Raw genomic sequence first — 5,727 nt, 5'->3', positions numbered from 1 at the left:
AGAAACAATTTCTGTTAACATCATTCTTCTAGTTCCCTACTCTCTAAACAAAAATGGGATTATAGGGTGTTTTAAATGTTTTATAGGTGTTTGTTCCTTTAATGAAGGGAGGAGCAGAGTGATAAGAAGTTTGTATTGGCTCCTGACAGACACTTCCTGGCCAAAATTTGGCCTGATTCCTCTGAGCTCTTTTCTCAATCTTGGGCCCCATCCTGTCTTCTGCCTGCCCAGCCCAGTCTTAGCAAGAATCCATCTGTCAGTTTAGTGCAAATCTACCACCCTTGATATCTGATCTTGCTCAATATCTGGTTAAGTTCCTCATCTTCCATCTTGACTCGCCATTAGCAAGATTCCTTTTAGGTCAGTTTGGCAAGAATTCCTCTATATTTAATGTCTCCTATTAGCAATTTTCTCTCCACTGACTCTTACTCTGCTCTTTGGCAAAAATCTTCAGCTTCTTTGCTGTCTTTGCTTTACAGCTGTCTGCTGTCTAGACTTTGCAATAGTCTAAAATCTTCCTTACCATTTTAACGAATGACAGAATAATTTTTTCCTTAACACTTCTCACATTAGAATCATGTGCTTTCTGGTATTCTTAGCTTTTTAGTGTTCCAAACTAAGAACATTTTTTCTCCAATACTTCTTTGTTGGCCTCTTGCCATTGGAAAGGTAAAGAAGTGAATTGTTTACAGGGAAATCAGAATGAGCTTCGAGGATATCTAGCTCTCAGGCTCTGATCTTGTATCTCTTAGTATCTCATTGAACTTAATGACAATTTAAACTACATTAGGTTCCTATATTTGGGTGTGAAAATGGAGCTATAGAATCATGAAGCTGGAAGGGACTTTAAGAAATCCTTCAGACCGGCTAAGTATTTTTACTCCCTTTCACAGAGAAAGTTACCGTGCTTGAGTCTTATCTAAGTTAAACAGCTAGAATAAAGAAGGTAATTTAAAAAAAGAAGAAGAAATGGCATTAAATGTTCTCTTGCCTCCACCTCCTTTTCTTCGCCCTTTGAGTCAACACAGTTGCTTAGCAAAAAGTCATATTTTCCTTTGAGAAGTAGAAACAGTCCCCAGGGCTTTTGTGGGGGCCGGGGGGGGGAATAATGGGGGGAGGTTAGAGAAGAAAGGTGTTATAGAAGCAGAAATGGTCATAATAAAGAGAATCCAGATAGGAAATGTTTCCTAAATCAGCTTTAAGTGTCAAGGCTTGATTTTCTGATGCATTTTTGTGTGGAAAAAAATTGGAAATGGTTAATCCAAACCTCATTCTTACTATAACATGTATGTTGTAAACAGCACCAGATACATCACTGAAATCCCGATGCCTGGATGCCCTGGACAGGATCCCTAGGTGTGCCTGTTCCTTGGGGCTCTGCCCTGGGCATCGACTGTTGGACAACCAGGCCTTCCTGTGATTCATCTTCAAACCAGAAATGTTTTTGTGTATAGTGACACCAGGCTAGTGAGAAAACAGCAAGAGCATGGTTATTCTGGATTAAGCACTAGTTAAATTAGATTTGATATAGGTGGAATGAATCTATAACTCAAGACACTGGGCTACGCGCTGGGTCACAGAGATGAATCAGGCAGGCGCCTGGCCTTTAAGGAATCTCTGGTTGTTTAATGAGACAGGTAACTAAACATTATAGCCCTTAACACACCTGTGTTACAAAAGGGTTAACAATGTACTCCGAGAACAGATGAAATCTTCCTGGGTGTGTCACAGGTTTTAGGAGTTAGGCTTTTTGTAGAATACCACCTGGTAGAAAGGGGAAAGGCCTTCTAGGCAGAGGGAAGAGTGTGTGAACAAAGATGTGAGAGCATCTGCTTGGGAGGCACACTTTTAGGTTGCTGGAGCACAAGATCCTTGGTTTGGCCTGGAGAAGGAGAGCAAGGATGAAAACAGAGATGGAGCTAGAAAGACAGGCTGAAATCAAGATGTGAAGAGCATTGAATGCTCTACTCAGGAGAGATACCAGGCAGACATGAGCATCAAATGATCCAGTTTACCTTCTACAGCAATTATAATGTAGCAAGTACAAATTAGTTCCTTTTCAGTTCCAGTTTTCTAAACCAAATAAAATCAAACTCCAAGTTTCATTTGCTAGAGTTGGCCAAATATTGAATCTTGGCCATGTTTTGGGGAGTCTACTCCTCGAAGTTGTCATAAAACTTAGGTGTTTACATGGTATGCAGAAAATGGAGAAAGGGGCCTGGTCTTTTTCTGGGGTGCTCATTATAGTTACTTTGGCTTCTGCTGCTAAGGTCTGCTCCTCCACCTCCACTGACTACCAAGCTCTGAAGCTCTGCTCTGGCTCCGAGAGGCCCCTGTGATGGTCCTTACTGTATTGCCTCAGAGACCCTTTTGCTGTTGTTCTAAAGGCTGGAGTCTAGTCTCCACTAGTAATGCCAAGTATTCCTCCATACGGGCTACTCTTGGGAAAGTTACCTCCCAGTAGTGCTGCTCCCTCAATTCAATTAAAGGCACTAGCTTCCCATTCCAGCCTCTCTAGAACAAACTATCTTAATCTCCTTCAGTGGTCCTGAAGCCCAAAGCCCTTTATACATCCTGTCCCCTGTCCGATGAAAAGCCACTGTGCTTTTGAAGTCAACAGCCAATTGGATGAGCTAAATAAATCTTCACAAAAATGTGATAATGGGAGAGGCAGTGTATGTGCTCTTAACTATGACTTTGGCTGCATAGTCTTTCCTAAAGTGAGAGTCTCTGGGCAGGAATTTCAGGCCTGATAAGGTGAGCAAGAGAAGAATCATCTGGAAATAGGAGAGGAGAAAAGTGAAGTAAATTGTTAGTAATTATTTACTTTGGAGGGAATAAATTGGACCGTTGTTAAAATTTCTATTTGTCAAGATGACTAGAGATAACCTCTTAATGTCCTGATATATATTTCTGAAAGTATTTTTTGAACAAGTATTTGAACATAGTAATTAATATACAGTGAAAAATAAGTTTTCCCTTTACCCTGTCCCCCATTCCTCTCTGTACCTTTCTGGAGATTTCCCAGCTACATATGAATATATGTGCCCATTTTAAAAAAAACAAACACACACACAAGTAGTTGGTCTAGCATACTAGACCTATTATTCTATTTACTTTTCTTTTTGACTTAAAAGTATATCTGGGATATTGTATCAGTACATAAAATTCTGTCAATCTTTTTAAATGACTGCATAGCATACTGTTTGGATTGTATACAGCATGAGAATTACTTTGTCCTTTCTCAGACCCCGAATATACTGAAATGTAAAATTAAAAAACAAAAATCTCTCTATTCTGAACTTTTCAGTTTAGCTTTTAGTTTGACTACTCTGTGCCTCTTTGAGAATGGTACCAAATCTGTCTTCTAAAATATTTCTGTCTGGTCTGCAGAGACCACAAAGATGGAAGGCCTTTGAGTAGTTCTATTTCTCTAGTTTTGCCGTGTAATAAAGGCCATTCAGGTTGGAGGCCCACGGTTTTAACTTTTAAGACATGTTCCATTTTGTAGGAATTTGAGAATATTGCGGGGGAGGGGGAGGTAGCTGATCCTTTGGGAAATGGTTGGATACATATTTGGCTATCCAGTTTAAAATTTTCTCTTTACATTCTTTCCACTTTCTTTGTTAATTGGACTAGCTCAAGCAAAATGATAAGGGAAATTTTGCACATATGAATGAAAGTTTGTAGTTTAAGGTAGTTTTGTTTCATAATTTCAGGCCATGAAACTTCATAGCTGGATCTACCTTGCATCATTCTTGCAGCTACATGCCTTGATATTAAGGGCCTAATTGTCTTTGTGTATTTCCAGCTCAAATTCTTAGGAGAGGGAATCAATCTCAGTACAAATTTTCACACCTAGCCACAGGTCCAATAAGTCAGAGCGATGGTCTCCAGGCCTCCCCTCTGGTCAGGTGTGTGGGCAAGCCGACACTAGAGTCCCTGCCTTACCACCTATTAGCTTTGCCCTCTTGAACAAGATGCTTCAACTCTCTAAGTTTTTGTTTTTCTTGTGGAAGATGGGGCTTAACAATATTACCCCTTTCAGAGGGTTAATTCTGAGGATAAAAGTAGATCACATTGTAAAGCCCTTAGTACACAGTTCTAGGTACAGAGTGAGCTGAGAGTAAATAGGAATCATCATCGTCCTTATTATTATGGAAAAGACACAGTACTGGATGCTAGATCTATAGAGATCATAGTTCTCCAGGATGGAGAACACAGCAAAGGCACTCTTGATCCCATAGGGTGGAGCGACATGATAGAGAGCACTCAGAGGAAGAGCTTTGCCCACCCTGGAGATATACAGACATAGGAGTTTAATTTGTTTGGGCTTTCTGTTGTATTTATCCATCCATCCATCCAGAGTCATAATTCAGATGTGAGAGTGTTGTCTTGTACACTTATTTTAACTGAAAATTGTGTCAGATATGTCATAGGGAACCCTGACTTGGTGGTTGTCTGTCTCCATTTCTTACTATCTCTGTGAGTGGAAAACACTTCATCCAACCTAGCTACACAGTTTCTTCAACCGTAAAAAAATATAAATGCTGATAGTCATTCATAGAAGTGTGAAATTAATGCCCCAGTATAGCTTTCAATAAATGTTAGCTGCTATTATTTAATAACATCATCTATCTTTTATTGTGACAATGCCTTACTAGGGGTAGTGTATAGATTATCTCAGATTCTTGTAGTCATTATTAATGATGGATGAGGTGAGGGAGTGAGAATTCTGGAATGACTCCCAGGTCTTGCCAAACACCTCTGTTCCCTTTTACCGTGCCGATTTCTAGTAGAAGCAATGCCCTTTCCCTCCTTTTGCCCCGTTCCTTCCTCGAGGAGCCCTCAACCAGTGTCCCAACCAGCGTTGCAGTCTCTATGTCCCTCAGCATCTGCATGGTCTGTCCCTCAGTGCTCTGAGACATTGGCTACAGTGCTGTGGTAAATCACAAGCGCCACTCCCTTCACTCCCGGGGCACGTTGATGTCCCAGTCTTTTCAGATTCCCAGATCCAACGCAGGGCTGAAGCCCACAGATTTCATCAGGGCACCCTCCCAGTCCGTGGCATCTCTGGAATACTTTACTTCTCTTATTAAGTGTTCCAGGAGCGGGAACAGATATTAGAATCTCAGAAATCCACTGATGAAAAGACCCTTAGAACACAGTCCCAACTCCTCATTTTACAGACAGTAAACTGAGGCTCAGAGAGAGAGAGAGTAAGTAAATTGGAGAAATAGGTTAGCGGTAAACTGAGACTCGAATTTGGGTCTCTGATTCTCGGCCCGAACGATGTCCACGATACCCCCAGGCTGTCCCTTGTGGCCTCTCTCACTGGGAGCTACCACAAAGCCAATGCGACGGCGGTCACACTGGCCCTCTCGGTTTTGGGGACCACTGGCCGTGCCGCTGGCACCGCGGTCAGAGGCGGCTTGGCTCTCCGGGGACCGCGGGGCTCGCCTAGGACTTGGAAAAGCCCAGTGCGGGCCCATCCGGGCAAGGGGAGCTCCGGGCTGGCGGGAGCTGAGAAGTGAAGTGAGACGCCCGGAGCGGGGCAGGGAGAGCGGAGGCCTGGCTGGGTGTGGAGGCTGATCAGGTAACTCGGCACTGGGAAACCCCTGTTGGGCGTCGCGCGGGCGAGGGCAACGGCCAGCCCCGAGCCGCGCGCCCCGCCCCACCCCTGCCCTGCGGAGCACAGCTGAGCCCGCCCCCGGAGCCCCGCTCCCC

The sequence above is a fragment of the Pteropus alecto genome, unplaced genomic scaffold (assembly GCF_000325575.1).
Source record: "Pteropus alecto unplaced genomic scaffold, ASM32557v1 scaffold155, whole genome shotgun sequence".
In the NCBI taxonomy this organism is placed as follows: Eukaryota; Metazoa; Chordata; class Mammalia; order Chiroptera; family Pteropodidae; genus Pteropus; species Pteropus alecto.
The sequence above is the reverse complement of the archived record's forward strand: the minus strand, read 5'-3'. Positions refer to the sequence as shown.